This window comes from Lissotriton vulgaris, chromosome 8 (assembly GCF_964263255.1).
Source record: "Lissotriton vulgaris chromosome 8, aLisVul1.2, whole genome shotgun sequence".
Lineage (NCBI taxonomy): Eukaryota > Metazoa > Chordata > Amphibia > Caudata > Salamandridae > Lissotriton > Lissotriton vulgaris.
This window is the reverse complement of record NC_141696.1, coordinates 1,222,571,399-1,222,588,325: the sequence shown is the minus strand read 5'-3', so window position 1 is coordinate 1,222,588,325 and position 16,927 is coordinate 1,222,571,399.

Genomic DNA, 16,927 nt, shown 5'->3' with positions numbered 1-16,927 from the left:
TCGAAGCTGGGGTAAGGGAGGGGACGTTATCATTCGAACTACCCAGGGGCCTTATTTTTGGGGCCAAATCTCCTAGTGCTTCCCCTAGTTCCCTGATAATACGAGGCGGCTCAGCAGTGGTTTGGTTGTCCTCCTTGCTATGTGATGGAACATCAGGCTGTCCAGTCTCTACCATTAGATCAGTTGTAAATCTAGGGGGTATGATATCTGCCTCCATACCCTCCCTGGGGCAACAGTAATGCTCGCTATCATTACGCATAAACTGTCAATCCACCATGTCTAAGTGGCTATACCTATTGGATGTTGGAAAATATATAGGCTGGTGGACTCTGGGGCGGCGGTAATCTCCTCTCTCTCTTCCCCACCAAACACCTCCTCTCCCGTGACAAATTTCCCAGCCCTCCTCCTCAATATTTGTTGTAAAGTACGCTTGGTGTTGACTTCTAGGGTAGTGGAAATCTCCTCTAGCATCCCCCCCACCCACCCTCTCTGGGAGGCTGCCCCATCTCTCCTCCTCACATGCATAAGTCAGCGGGTGTAAAAGAAAGAAAGGGGTAGGGACTGAATATTACTCCCCTGGTCATCGGGGAACCATCCACAGATGTGGGAGACGGTCCTGGGATCTCTGAAGCTAATCAGGACAGAGTCTCCGTTGATGGATTTTCTTGAACTACCCACCCATGGGACCCTTCTTACCATAAGGACCTCGCTTGTTATGCCTTGCAGGAGAGGTCTGTACATAGATAACCGACTTACCACCTTATTCTTTAAAGAGGCGGTAGATTCTTTAAAAGTGGTTTTTAACTTTGGAACCCCCGCTAAAATTACTGTATACGGACTTGCCTCCGGCGGAGAGTTCACTACTCTTGTCTTATTAGCATTGCCTAATACCTCATCTGTTGGTACTGCTACTTTCTGGGGCTGGTTAGGAGCGGAAGTATTATCCTTAGGCTGCTTAGACATGGTTTGGGAAGGGGATGCTTGTGCTTGTCGAACTGTGGATTGAGTGGGAATAGTAGCATTAACCTTGGACTGCGTGGTCGTACTTTGGGAGGGGATTGGTTTGGCCTGTCGGACCAAGGGTGCTGCACTATTGTCCATCTTGGTGATAGCTGGGGCACCCCTCTTATTCTTTATCTCTGCCTCCCCTCTACCGCCCTTGCCATCTACTTTGCTATCTACTTTGAAGTTATCGGCTAGTTACACCGTCGATTTCTCTATGGTCACTAGCCTGGCTTCCATCTTGATTAGCCGAGCTTCTAAGGGACTTAATAAGGACCTCAGAAGAGATCCTATATCGGCAAGAGTAATATCCTCGCCGGAGGTTTCAAAGGAATTCGTATTAGTGTGTTCTGTTGTCTCTGCAAACGGGATCTCGATAGGTATAGCCTCAGCTCTATCAATAGGCAAGTTCCCCATTATGCTCAATCCAGGGCTATCAACCTCCGGAGTAGGATTGAGCCTTGGAGTTTTTGCCTTCCTTCCCCCTTTGTTTTGAACCACTCTTTTCCTTTTGGGGATAGCTCCTTCCCTTGCCCTCTGCAGTGGGTTACTATCTCTGCCATTGATGTTATCAATGTCGGGAGCATGGTCAGGATTGGGGGGTGGGATAGGGTGGGGTTGGACCGGAGGCAAATTTAGCAAACTCAGGTCGACAAAATCGCGGAGGTCCTTCGCACTAGTGTGAGAGGTGGAATTTACCAAATCAGGATTCACAGAAAACTTGCTAACACTAGTTAACTCATTGTTAGACTCAATCTGCTCAGTATGCTCGGGTCTGTTGTCTGGGGTCTTGGCCTGTGCCAAGGGACCCATTGAAGATCTCCTCAGCCAGTCTATTTCTTGTGAAATACTCCTTTCCAAGACCTTTATTTCATCGATCAGTAATGACCCTGCTTTGACAAAGTAATTATCCAATGTACATTTGGCAGCTCCCGTTGCTGCCAACGTGCTTTTACTCCTCGTTTCCCTTGTGGTCATCGTCGGTCACAGTTGATTTTGATGTTTACAGGAGAAGGGTCTGAGAAAAAAGCAGACCAGGGGGTCAGGTATGGGCAATCCAGTAGGGCAGTGGAGGGGAAAAGCCAGTGATCGCTATCCAAGTGCAATGGCTGCGAGCGGCTCCCGCGGAGCGGGGGCCGCGAGACGTAAATAGCCACGAGGGAGCTGGGGGCGGGAAGAGACACCAGGTGCGCTGTGTTGATAGAGCGCTAGGCATCCTGGGTCTCACAGTCCCGGCCCCGGCGGCAACAATGGATGTCCCTGGATGTTCTGCTCCTCTTAGTCAGGCTCCGTGGCAGGTATGGGCAATCCAGTAGGGCAGTGGAAGGGAAAAACCAGTGATCGCTATCCAAGTGCAACGGCTGCGAGCGGCACTCTAGGTTGACAGAGGCTGAAAGTAGAATAAGCAAGTTGGAAGACTTTGAAAACAAAACCTGCGGAGCTATTAAAAATCTCACTTTGAGTTCAGACCACTTCTCAAGGAAAATGGTGGAATTGGAAGATAGAAATAGGAGGGGGAACCTGAGAATTTTTGGTATTCCAGAAAATTCAGAAGACTCCCAAGGCTCTTGCATAACCTTCCTCAAGCAATGGTTTACACACGCCACAAACCTCACCTTCGCTCAACCATTGGAGTTCGACAGTTCCTGGAAGAATAACAAAAAATCAGAAGGGTCCAAGAGCTATAATATGTAAACCACTGAGATTCCAACATGTTGAACTAATTCTTGCATTTGTCCGTAAACATAACCATGTTTTGTGGAAAGGTCACAAAATATACATATCGCAGGACTATAGCAAAGAGACTATGGACATCAGGAAAGCCTTTCTTGCGCTGAGGCCGCAACTGAAATCATTGGGTCACCAATATGGGTTAAAGTGACAATTCAAGGTGTAACCCATGTTTTCGCCGAACCACAAAAGCTCAGACGCTTAATATATAATCAGGAGGAAGGTCGTATGGAAGTTACCTCACCGGAGATGGTGGGAGCGACTGCCTCTGGCTACAAGTGACTACCCGCTACTGATATCTCATAGTACCTTCAACATTGATTCTGCACTGTTCTCCTGTGACCCGGTCACCAGCTAAGTGAGATCAAATGTGTGAATCCCATTGTCAGCTGACTCTGTCAGTTGTTATGGTGCTATATATTTGGTCACTATATGTTGATGCCTAAATCAATAGTGACGTGGTAATGTTACCTTGATCACATTATGTTTTGCCACTACTAGATAATATGTTCAGCACTCTTTTAATTACGTAATGTTCCTAAATTTGCATGCACAATATTAGCCTTATAGAGGTACAAGCTAATACAGATGTACCTGGTATGTTAATGGGTTGTTTCAAGATGGTTTCCAGTTTGTCCTTTTGAAGTTATATTGACAAGATGCAAATGATAGTATTTTGATGATGGTCCATAAAGATCCCTATTTGTTCTACATTCATGTTGAGAAATGTACTTGCAGTTCCTAAATCGTATTAGAGCTGATTAGGTTGCTTGGAGGCGGTCTCGCTGTCGTGCCCGAGTCGCCATGTTCTTTTTCTACAATTGGGGTGGGAGGGGAGGGACGAGGGAGAGGGTGGGGGCTGGGGGGAGGGTCCAGGGGCTGGGGATGGGAATGGGATGTTTTGTTCTGCTTTCTTCTTTTATGCTTTCTACTGTGCTTTCTATTTTGTTTTTGGAATTAGCAATCACTCTTGCCTACACTAATACCGGTGTTCACACTATATTTCAGTTGCTCAACCCACAAAAATTATGCTTACCATTACAGTACTGTGTGTCTCACATAATTGTTGATGGTGTGGTTTCATCAGCAATAATCATGATCATGCCTTACTCCTATTCTGGGGATCAAAAGTTACAGGGGCTTGTCGACACATAGGTTCAATCTGTTCTTCTAGATGGTCTGTCACTGACACATGATGGCATCCTCCATTGACACACCTATAGGGACGACGAGAATAGGTAATCTTAAAATACTCTCATTAAATGTGAAGGGTCTGAACCAACCTTTTAAGCGGCAGAAAATCCTAGACTATCTACGCAGGCAGAAGGGAGACAGCCCTGCTTCAGGAATCGAAATTAGAGGCAAAACACTTTCATACCCTACGGAATAAATTCTATTCGGAATTTGTCGGATCTGAGGCCATAGCAAAGAAAAATGGAGTGGTAATACTAATAGCAAAAAAGGCCAACGTAGACATATGCCCACATGCATCAAGCATTTTTGGAATCGCAAACGGTGCGATTCCTTAAAATCGTCCGTTTGCGATTCCAAAAATGCTTTTTGGGATGCATCATTGCTTTTTCTTTAAAATCGCTAATTTTGCGATTTTCTAAAATGCGATTGCATTTAAGGAATCGCAGTTTTGCGATTCCTTAAATGCAATGCATCATTCTTTAAAAAATTGCGATCTTGAAGATTGCAAGTGCAATTTACCACAAGGTTGAACCTCGCGGTAAATTGCGAAAAATGTTTAAAATGGTCAAAATCACATTTTAAACAATGTCATGTTACCTTAGGACATGTGTGTGTGAAACATCCATTTAAAAAAACATTTCATGGATGTTTCACACACACATGTTACCTTAGGACATGTGTGTGTGAAACATCCATTTAAAAAAACATTTCAGGGGTGCAGGGGGGGGTCCTTTGGACCCCCCCCCTGCACCCATGGAATGCATCAACATTATGCGAATTCAAAATTGCGAATTCGCAATTTCCATTGATTCCTATGGGCCTTTTGGCCCATAGGAATCAATGGGAATAGCGAATTCGCAATTTTGAACTCGCATAATTTTTGCGATTCGGTAAAAATTGCGATTTTTACCGCATCGCAAAAATTATGCATTTTCTGTGATGCATCCCGTTTTGCGAATCCATATTTGCGATTCGGTAAAAATCGCAAATTTGGAAACGCAAAACGGGACTTTGATGCATGCGGGGGATAGTCTCTTCCTCAATGGACTCCAAAGGTAGGTGGGTTACGGCGAAATTGATTAAAGATGATACGGCGTTCTACATTACAAACGTGTATGCCCCTAACTCACACAAACCCTCCTTCTGGTCAGAGCTAACAAAACAATTGGACACTATACCAGACACGGCGGTTCATATCCTTGCCAGCGTTTTTAACCTCCCGTTCGATCCTACCCTAGACAGGGACTCTAAACAAAGCCCATAAAGCGTTTACTAGACTCTGCAGCAGATTTAACATGATAGATACATGGCGGCTATAAAACCCTGATGGCAGGGATTATTCTTTTTACTCCCCTCCACATGACTCATTCTCCCAAATCGATTATTCGGCATTGAGCCAAGGGTCGTATCAGACCACTCATGCATCTCACTCACTGTGACGAACGTAAAACCAATACTCCGTCAATCAATGTGGCGCCTTAACGACGTCATCCTAAATGATGAGAAATACAGAGACACTATAGAAACCGCCATAAAAGAATGCTTGACAATTAATAAAAGGGGTGAAACGACTGACTCCATTAGATGGGAAGATCTGAAGAGTACCATAAGGGGCCTCATAATCAAGATAACTTCTGCGGTGAATAAGGATCACAATGCTGCCCTGTTAAAATTAGAAAAAGACATCTCAAAACTCCAAAACGAGTATCTAACCAAATAGATCTGCAGAGACGCTTAACAACTTAACGAATCAGAAATATGCCATAATAAATTAATAAGTGAGAGAGCAGGAGTCTGGCTAGATAGAAGGAAACGGTTTAAAATCTGCGAATCAAATAAGGCAGGGAAGGGTTTAGCGGCATACCTTAAATTTAAAATACAAAAAAATATAATCAACTCCTTGATGGATGACAAAGGAGTGGCCAATTCAGACCCCCTTAAAATCGTGGAACTGTTCAAAGAATTCTATGAGAAACTGTATGCCAAAAACAAAAATGTTGAGAAGGATAGTCTTGTCGCCCAGAGCAGCAATCGGTTCTTAAAGACATATGCCAGATATCTTCCGCTGCATGATCTGTTTCACACGAGGTATTTCATTTTTTCAATGAGCGAGTACGAACCCTGTGCAGTGCCTCAGGCTAATTGGCCTCACACTAAGGGTCTTTCCATTTTATTCCTATTTCCCTGTGCAGGTTCATCCATTGTTCGTCCCGCGTTACCAGCCGATTTCTTCTAGCCACTAACGTCCGCATTCTATCTCGTGGTGGTAAGATTTTGCTTACATTTTCCACGTAAAATCATTCCGATTCCACCCTTGATGCCAGAGTCAATCCTTTCATTCTTTTATTTTCAGGCATGTTATTCCAGAGAAGCCTATTCTTACCTGACCCCCTTGTGACTAATTCCTCGTCATCTGGGTGGTAAGTATTTGGTAAAGTGCAGTGTCAATTAAGGTCTAGTCTCCATCCTCAGGACTTTAAATCTAGGACAGTTGTTCTTTAAGCCACCAGGCACTGTAATCGATCGCGTCCCCAGTAGGATTATTATTAAAACAGAATTCATTAGAGTGACAATTAAATTTGAGCCCCAGCCTATGACAGGTGTATTGCATTTAAGTGAGACTCTTGATGTGGTCTTATAATTAACCTCTCTTCACACGGTAGTAATCCTCTATTTTAATTTTCTTTTCTAAAATTCTTTTCTATGGTTTTTTTTTTCTCTCTCCACATTGCAGTGTTTGAGGCCTTGACTAGAATCCCTCACGAATAGATGGGGATTTGAAACGTGTAGGCCATGTCTCAACTGGTCTGCTTGAGCATCTAGGAGATATTACTACTCTTGGATCCCTTATTATTTTCTGTACATTACCTATCATTTAATTAATCTTATTGAATGGTGAAAAATTCGAAAGATTCACTGGATTGTACTGTTTTCAAATATTTTGTACTGAATTAGTGTATAATCTTTGCAGACCTAGTTTGTACTTTATTTTTACTATAGTGTCAGTATGTGGTATGTGTGATGTTAACCAGGTATGAATGTGTCGAATGCTTTTTGACTGTGATATGATTGAGGCCTTAGGATGATTGAAGTTTCTTTTGAATGTAGTATGGTGTGTTCCTGATTTCTCTAATGCTTTTCTTTTTTATGAAAATATAAACTATGTTATGATCATTGAATTTCTATAAAATAAAACTGCGATTAAGTAGCAATACCCTATCTTGAATTATTTCTCTTGATGTGGATGATGAGTTTAATTACTGAAATAATGTTATCAGTATTGGCAATTCCTTTTGTTATTTGATATTGTAGGCTCAGCCTTGCTGATTAGTGCCAACCCTATTTTGTTTTACATATATTCAGTTATGACATCAGCAATTATGTATTAAGATCACTACATTATCCTATTATTATCAATTGCAAAATGTTGATATTCAGTTTAATTAACGAACTCAAGACGAATGAGTCCACTAAATCAATATCGAACCTTAATTTGCTAAATAACTTGCATTTTGTAATGGGCTCGGTATATTTTATGTATAATATCATCTGGAGTCAGGTTATGTCGCAATAAGTTAGAGGATAGTAATAGTTTACTCCGTTCCAAAATGGCGACATATTTTACCTTGGACAAACTTTTGTTTATTATCTAAGTCCTGTTTCTATGTTTATCCATGAGCTGTTTGGCACGCACTTTACGAAGTAATGTATTTAAGATGTGTGGACACCATGGCAAATTGTCAGTGAGCAAGGGCACAGCCAGTGCCCGAAACGCGTATGACGAGGCTTGCACCCTTTGCACTACAAATTAAATAAATCACTTTTGGATTGAAAGACTGGCTCTGGCGTTTAATTTGGTGGACCGCGTACCTGTCGGCGCAGCACGCGCATTGGAGGCAAGTTGGAGTGTATCTATATCGGGTTTGGTCTTTCTACCCGATTCACGTGGACCCCTCCACCGAAAAAGTTGGCCAACGATTTGGGAGACCGCTTGGAAGTTTTTGTTCGATTGAGGAGCAACAACGATTAGCCCCCTGCATGTTACGAAAACGGTCAGCGTTACACCGCAGTGTCTTTGTCTGGAAAATCGTCGGAGGACGGAATCTAGGAGCAACACAAACGGTGAGAGACGTCACAGTAACAAATTTGCAGGTTGGGGAGGTGCCGATAGAGCCAGCGCAAGCGGGGGAGTTTTTCAAAATAAAACGCTGCCAAGCCAAACGGAGACCCTAGCAGAGAGGAGAGGAAAGCGGAAAGCTCACGAACCTGTGCCTTAGACCAGCCGCCTCCCGCCGCCAGACCCTAGTTCCATCAGTGGGTCCGGCCGCCGAGCGGAGCGCGACGCTGGTTGCAGTCCAAGAACTACAACTCCCAGCATTCCTGGAGACGCAGCCCGCGTCAATCACGCGCCAGGCGGCGCATAAAGCTGACATCACCCCGGTCGAGTGGGGGAAACGCTGTCAAGCCAAACGGAGACCCTAGCAGAGAGGAGAGGAAAGCGGAAAGCTCACGAACCTGTGCCTTAGACCAGCCGCCTCCCGCCGCCAGACCCTAGTTCCATCAGTGGGTCCGGCCGCTGAGCGGAGCGCGACGCTGGTTGCAGTCCAAGAACTACAACTCCCAGCATTCCTGGAGACGCAGCCCGCGTCAATCACGCGCCAGGCGGCGCATAAAGCTGACATCACCCCGGTCGAGTGGGGGAAACGCTGCCAAGCCAAACGAAGACCCTAGCAGAGAGGAAAGGAAAGCGGAAAGCTCACGAACCTGTGCCTTAGACCAGCCGCCTCCCGCCGCCAGACCCTAGTTCCATCAGTGGGTCCGGCCGCCGAGCGGAGCGCGACGCTGGTTGCAGTCCAAGAACTACAACTCCCAGCATTCCTGGAGACGCAGCCCGCGTCAATCACGCGCCAGGCGGCGCATAAAGCTGACATCGCCCCGGTCGAGTGGGGGAAACGCTGCCAAGCCAAACGGAGACCCTAGCAGAAAGGAGAGGAAAGCGGAAAGCTCACGAACCTGTGCCTTAGACCAGCTGCCTCCCGCCGCCAGACCCTAGTTCCATCAGTGGGTCCGGCCGCCGAGCGGAGCGCGACGCTGGTTGCAGTCCAAGAACTACAACTCCCAGCATTCCTGGAGACGCAGCCCGCGTCAATCACGCGCCAGGCGGCGCATAAAGCTGACATCACCCCGGTCGAGTGGGGGAAACGCTGCCAAGCCAAACGGAGACCCTAGCAGAGAGGAGAGGAAAGCGGAAAGCTCACGAACCTGTGCCTTAGACCAGCCGCCTCCCGCCGCCAGACCCTCGTTCCATCAGTGGGTCCGGCCGCCGAGCGGAGCGCGACGCTGGTTGCAGTCCAAGAACTACAACTCCCAGCATTCCTGGAGACGCAGCCCGCGTCAATCACGCGCCAGGCGGCGCATAAAGCTGACATCACCCCCGTCTCGCGGGACGCCGGGCGAAGCCCGGGCCAAGGGCGGGCCCGTTTTAGCCCGTTCTAGACAGTGAGAGACTGGACTGGGCCACCCCTCTTTCCCCTATCCTCCAAACCTACCTGTGGTAAGGCGACATACTTCTATATTTATAGTGCACTCGGCCTACTATTGTTATATTTATCGCTAGGGCTTTGCTGCTTACAATTGACTGATCATTATGTCGAGGCAAAAAACGCCTGCCACCCCGGCTAATACAATGGATAATTATCTGGTCCAGGTAGTGACAAAAATCAATAATGATCGGAGGTCCTCTTTGGGAATTATGGATTCGCCACCCTGCGCTCAAATCAACCAATCAGGGGTATTTCTGTCTGCCAGTGATGAAATTATCGTCACCGACCCGATTGAGGACCCTAATGATCGCTCCACAATAAATGTATCCATGGCTTCTACCGACCACCAACTTGACCCTTTTGTAGATCTAATTAACCTAGAAGAGCCAAATAAATCTGATACAATTGTGGAGCTAGTCCCAGAGTCCAATACCCCTCCCACTCCGGTCCCTGCACCAAGAGCTAAAAAAGGGATTACCAAGGCACCGCCTAGAAGAGGTGGCCTACGCTCTTGTAAGAACAAACCTGTAACTCCACCTAGAAGAACAAAGAAAAGGGCGGAAGACGGGATAAGGGAGGAAGAGTACGAAAACGCAGATGGGGAGGATACCCTCTTAAATAAGCTCATGGGCATACTAGAGTCCAAATTGTCAGGGTTAATGAAACCCCTCATATCAAAAGTAGACCAACTAGCTAATAAGGTTAACAAGTTAGAGACCCTCCTAAGGAAAACTAATGAGGGGGTGGGGGAAATTTCAAATTTAATAATAACCAAATTTGAACACATAGAGACTGCAGGGAAATCACTCGGGGGGAACTTGAATACAGCCCCACAAGTCTCATCTGAGCAAATCCAACAAGCCAGCTCTATGCACGGTGACACCCCTGATACGGCTCTAACTTTAGATTCAGTACAAGCAATAGGCAACACTACCTCTGAGATCCCAAACCCAGAAACCGCCCCAGTTGAACTAATTGTCGAAGCCTCCCCCTTGATTCTAGTACTTGCAAATACACCACCGTTGAAAACAGGACAGATCGAGTCTTCAGATTCCTTAAGAAATAAGGCTCTCCAGTGGCTTAGTAACAACATGCACATATCTCCCTGGGGCAAGGAAAAACTATCTGACGATTTGCTTACAGCAAGAAGGGTTAAGTGGATAGGCACCAAGGCAAAGAAATTCCAAGGGGATTGTGTGGTTTTGAATTTCGAGGGCCCTGAAGTATTGCCTGATGTCCTACGGAACATCCTCCCTCCACAACATAGAACAGCAGAAATAGTACCACTGACACTGGATTTCTTCTATAGCAGAAGAGGTCTAGTAGCTAAACCTAGCATACTGAGAACAAAGTGGACAGTTGTGGGAAATAGAAGGGCCAGGACTAACCCAGTATGCGAGTGGGGGCTAAACTTGGATAACCACTACTCTGTGTTAACTGACCTAAACGAGTGTGATTGACTCGTATGTGCCTCTCCCGTCCCCCCTGAAATCCAGCTGGACCAAGGATATGTTAAGACTCCCACTTCAGACGAGCCTCTATTAGATAAATTGTTCCTGATCTCTAATGTATCCCTCACTCCCGTCCCAGAGGAACTAAATAGAGTTCAGATGGAACAAGAAAGAGCATTAGAGGTAATTGAGAAGTTACCAACATTGAGTGGAGCTGTAGCCCGAGGCATAGATCTTGTAGAAACAATAAATACCCCTGATATTGATCAGACACGCCACCAAAAGGCCACACCGACATTATCTATTATCTCTTGGAATATAGCTGGAATCACAAACAAGCTAAATATCCCAGACTGGGTCGACTTTATCGACCACTACGATATTATCATGTTCCAAGAAACTTGGTCGCTCACACCAATTTTCCGGCAAGGGTACTTGAACTTTTACGTTCCGGCTATAAGAAATCGAGTGGGTCGTCCCTCTGGGGGCCTCCTAATTTGGGTACGCCAAACTTTGAATTGCTCGGTTAAGCAAAGGTCTATACCCTCCAATGATATTCTAGCACTTGACATTAGCTGGCAAAATGGCCAACAATTAGCCCTGTTTAATCTTTATTCCAGGGGAGTTGCTAGGGGCAAACCATCAGAGACCCTAACGACCCTTGAGTATCATATTGAAATGCTACCAGTGCTACCTCATATAATAATAGGCGGGGATTTTAACACCACCTTCGAACCCCTGGGCGAGGAGGATAGGATCCTGGCCGAAGACGAGGATACCAAGTGGAGAATTCCTCAATTAGATATCCCAGCAATTAGAAAATGGAGCACAGTAGCAATCCAATTGAAAAGTTTTTGTCTTTCTAGAGGGCTTAGAGCAGTAAATGGTCGGGCACCATCAGATCCAATGGGGAAAAATACTTTTGATAATGGCCGATCGGCCAGCAGAATAGATTATATACTTCTGGATGTAAGGGCCTGGGATAAATTGGTAGATATGGAAGTGAAGGACAAAATAGAAAGTGACCACAATCCTTTGTGCCTGACACTCCATCCCTACCATGAAATGCCCGATCATCCAAGAGGGGATCATATGGTTACGCAAGACCTTGTAAGCTCAAATAACCTCCGCCACTTGAAGTGGAGTATGCTCCTAGAAGACATTGCCAAAATAGAAACTTTAAAGGAATTAGTGGTGGACGAAGTCTCTAAGATTAAGTCCCATTATGGGATGACTGACTTCACAGACTACATGATGGCTGCTCATGAGAAACTGTTTTCCAAAATTCAAAGTTTTTTTGTTAAAACAATAGCCTTAAACAAAAAGAAAAAAGTCCAAGAGACTAGAGGGTGGTATGACAAGAGCTGTAGGGTAGCACGCGATAATCTTAGCATGGAACTAAGATTAGGAAGTGCAGAAGCAGTAAGGTTGGCGAGAAATCAGTATAGACAGGCTCAAAAACTAGCAAAGAAGCGTTGGGATGAGGACTGTTGGCGAGAACTCAAGGAGGCGTGTGCCTCCAAGGACTCAAAGCGCTTCTGGGCCACAGTAAAATGGGCAAAGGGTGGCATAGCACTCCAGCCTACGAATTACGTCCCGAGAAGCAACTGGATAGAATACTTCCAACCACAGTATGCTCGTAATCCCATGTTTAACAATGATTGCCCTCCTCCACAAGTTTACTACAAATCACCTATATTTGTTGAAAGGGATGTGAGTATTGTACTGGATTGTGTAGCAGGGGGTAAAGCTCCAGGCATGGATGGAATTCCGGCTGATATTTTTCTATCGGACCGGAAGTCCTGGTGTAGCTATTTTGCAATGCTGGCCAATGCGGTGGCTATGGGAGGGAAAGTGCCTGCTTCATGGAAGGGAGCTGAAATCATCCCCATATATAAGAAAGGTGATCGATCCCTGGCTAAAAACTATAGACCCATTAGCTTGATCGATACAGCACAAAAACTAATGGGCCGATTAGTCCAAAACAAACTGCAGCAATGGATCGACGAGAAAAATATTTTGTCATCTTATCAAGCTGGGTTTCGTCCCTTAACTAGTAGCGTCGACCAAGTCCTCCATTTTCTAACCATCTATTGGAGAAATGTCACTCTAAAGAAGGGGACATTGTATGCAGTCTTTGTAGACCTAAAAGCCGCTTTCGACTTGGTCCCAAGGGAAAAACTCTGGCAGACCTTGGCGGACGCAGGCTTAAGCCAGGAATTGCTTACACTCCTTGTTCGCCTACACGAAAACAATTTTGCGAGAATAAGATGGGGCAAACAAGGAGAAGTAACTGATCCCTTTCCGGTAGAACGTGGGGTGAGACAAGGGTGTGTCCTAGCGCCAACCCTCTTCTCTATTTATATAAATGGTATCGTTGAACATTTAGAGAAGATTGCTAGTGACGCCCCAGTAATTGCTGGCTCTCGTGTACCAGTCCTCATGTTTGCGGACGATACACTCTTACTTTCCCGCACCCCCAGTGGGCTTCAAAAAGTGGTTGATGCCTTTGGTGTATTTTGTGATGGGAGGGGTCTGGAATTGAACACCACCAAAACAAAATTCATGTGCCTCAACCAGCAGTCCACCTTCAAAGGTGTAATAAAATACAAAGGCACACCCCTAGAAAGAGTGGACTCTTTTTCTTACCTAGGCATCACCCTACAAGAAAACATGAGCTGGAAACAACATATAACCACAACCTTACTAAAGTTTAGGCAGCTAGCAGGCGCAATCACCCTAAAACACCGCACCTCAATGACAAAGCCAGTAAACTGTGTGTTGGAAATTTATTCTATGAAAGTCCTGGGGGCTTGTTTATATGGCTCTGAACTATGGGGGTTCTCAAATTTGAAAGAACTGGGCCGTGCTGAAAACAGGTTCTTACGAGGGATTGTGATGGTCCCACAAAGTACACCGACAATCCCTTTAAAATTGGATCTGGGTAGAAAATGCATAGAGGACGTAGCGAGGCTACGGCCCCTTCTATATTGGAGACGGATTATGGTGACCCCAGGCTTTGACGGACGTCATTAAATTCGACCGCTTCCATAGTATTCCATGGTTAAGGGAGCTCCGGGGACTCCTTATAAAATTGAAATTGGACTATTTATGGGACACTAAAGATGTGACCTGCTTCCCTACGAAGGCAAAGTTAAAAGACCTATATTGGGAAATGGTATATTTCACAATGTTTAGTGACAGTACAAGCTCAAATTTAACATCTTGCTTCTTAAATATAAAAATGTACCCTTCATGCGAACCTTTTTGGGACATCATTGAAAAATCCTACGATAGAAAACTCTATTTTCAATTTCGCATAGGTACACTTCCGTTGAACGCGTTTAAGAAGCATTGGTCCCCGGCATGGGATGAACATTGTCACCATTGTAATGAACAAACTGAACACATTTCCCATCTCTTGTTCTGTTGTCCACTGTACTCGACCCCCAGACGTAAATGGTTAAAACCTGTGTGCTCAAATTTGGGAACCCGAAGCCAATCTGAAGCCCTTAGGATACTTGAAACAGATTGTTCCACGTTGCTTGTGGTTGGGGTAGCAAAATTCCTGGCTTGGTCATGGCTAATTCGTACCCGATCATTATTGGCAATTGCATCATAATGAAATTATGTATATTCTCAATTTTGCACTTTGCCATATGGATTATTGTATTTTATCCTATAGAAAATCTATTTTTTAAAGTGTGATAATTTGATGTAATATTGATGTATTTTTATCATGTATTATTCGACATTTAATGTTTAATATGTATTTTTAGAAGTATTTTTACATGTAGTATTTATTGTATTAGGGCTAGGTGAATGCTTTTATGACAAATGTCGAATAAAGCTTTAAAATGAATTTATAAAACCCCGCAACAGACTATTATAAGTGTATATCCATAAGGGTGCAATGTCCGAGGAACATGAAAGAGAGGAGGCATTTGAGGAGCTTTTTCTTAATCTGCCTAATGTGGGTCCAGGAAGGAACTACAATAAAAGTACAAATATTGAAGCTAACGGAAATTCTGATGTGAAAACGTTAATGAAAGGACTTGAAAAAAACAGCCGCAGTGAGCTCACCAAATGGTGGGAAATACGATCCCTTGGGAAATATCATGAGGTGGGGCGTGTACCTCGAGGGCTGCGGATTATGTTAGTCCCAAGTTTCGAGAATCCTAATCCTTTATTACTGAAAGATTGGGCGGAGAGTAACTTGGAGACCTCCATGAGATTAGTCTGTCTTTTGGTGAAATATGCAAAAATTGACAGACAACAAAATTTGGATGAAATAACTCGTATCAAAGGAGAGTTGCTTAAGGATGAATACACAAAAGATAAAGCATATATCGATAAAACGACCAAAGAGATGAAAGATCGCCTTAAAAAACAAGAAGACAAAATTAAGGCAAGGAAAGCCTATAAGTTTGCAAGAGACAAACAAGATTACCAACTTGGCCAAATATATACTTTCGCTCGCAAATACGACTATATGCATAAACAACGAGGAGGGGCAAACAACAAACCTGCTCCTGTTGCACGCAGTGCGGAAACCAATGCAAACATGTCGGACACAATAAGCACAGATGGTAGAATGGTTCCCAGCAACGATGAATCCGAAGATAGCGACCCTGGTGCAAAACGAAGGGATATGGGTCAACTGACCCTAGCAGAGGAAAAAGAATATACAAGAATGCAACGGAAATCGACCCTACGCTCCGGGAATCCAAACCCTCAACAAAACAAAGGAGGAATACAAGGAGACGGCAGCCCAGGAAGCGCACCCAAGCAAAAAGGAAATCAGCAGCAAAAGAAACGATTTTGGAGAAACAACAAAAAGCAATAGATGATAATACCATTATAAACTTGACCAAAATCAATCTAAACCAAGCCGAAAAACAACTATTAACCTTAGGTCTCTCTTACTGCCCAGAGAGTAATTTCAACTACTGCAACACTCGCATTGACATCTTCAAATTCATCAGGAAGATTAAACTTAAAAAATATTACTCTATCAAAACCAGCTTGGAGACAAAGAAGAAAAATACAACACAAAGTGGGCTTAGTGAAGGACATTCCACTGATGCGCACAATGCAAGAGTTACAAGGAAACAATGAGGAATCTGCAAGTACTCAAGACATTGCAGAAAGAGAAGTTATCGATGTGGGACAAGCTTCTAATAGTCCTTTCAGAGCACCTTCAACGTTTGTGCCCAATATGCCACGAGATGCAATTGACATTTACGCAGATCGCTTAACAGAGGAAGTTAAGCTCCTACAAATAAAAACTGCACAAAGGCATCAACCGGTCAGTGACAAAATGAAACAATATGCAAATCTTATGCATAAATTGAAAATGAACGATGCATTAATTATCAATCAATCTGACAAGGGAGGCATCTTCGTCATATGGGGCAAAAAAGAATATATGGAAGAAGCCTCCAGGCATTTGGATGATAAACTATGTTACACCAGATTGGCTATGAAAACTATAACTGATATCCAGGGTCAATATAAAAATGATCTGAATCAATGGAAACGTGAAGGTTTGCTATCTAGGGATGAACACAAGTTTTTATGGAAAGAACACCCTACCATACCTACCATTTATTTTATTCACAAAGTACACAAACAAGAATTTCCTATCCCAGGTAAGCCAATTGTATCATCTATCAATAGCCTATTTGAGAACTCGTCTAAATATATAGACTTTCATCTTCAAGAATTTGTAACTACATTACCTGCATATTTAAAGGATACAACTGAGTTCCTTTATCTATTGAGTCAATGTGTTTGGTCTGAAAATGTAATGTTTATCACCATGTATATAGCAACGCTCTATACGAGCATAGATCACACTGATGGCATGAAGGCCACTAAATACTATTTGGGGAAAAGACCGGTTGAGATGTACAATCATAATTGTATGATATTGAAAATGCTTGAGAAATGTTTAAACAACAACATCTTCTTATTCAATAATATAGCTTATAAACAATTGAGAGG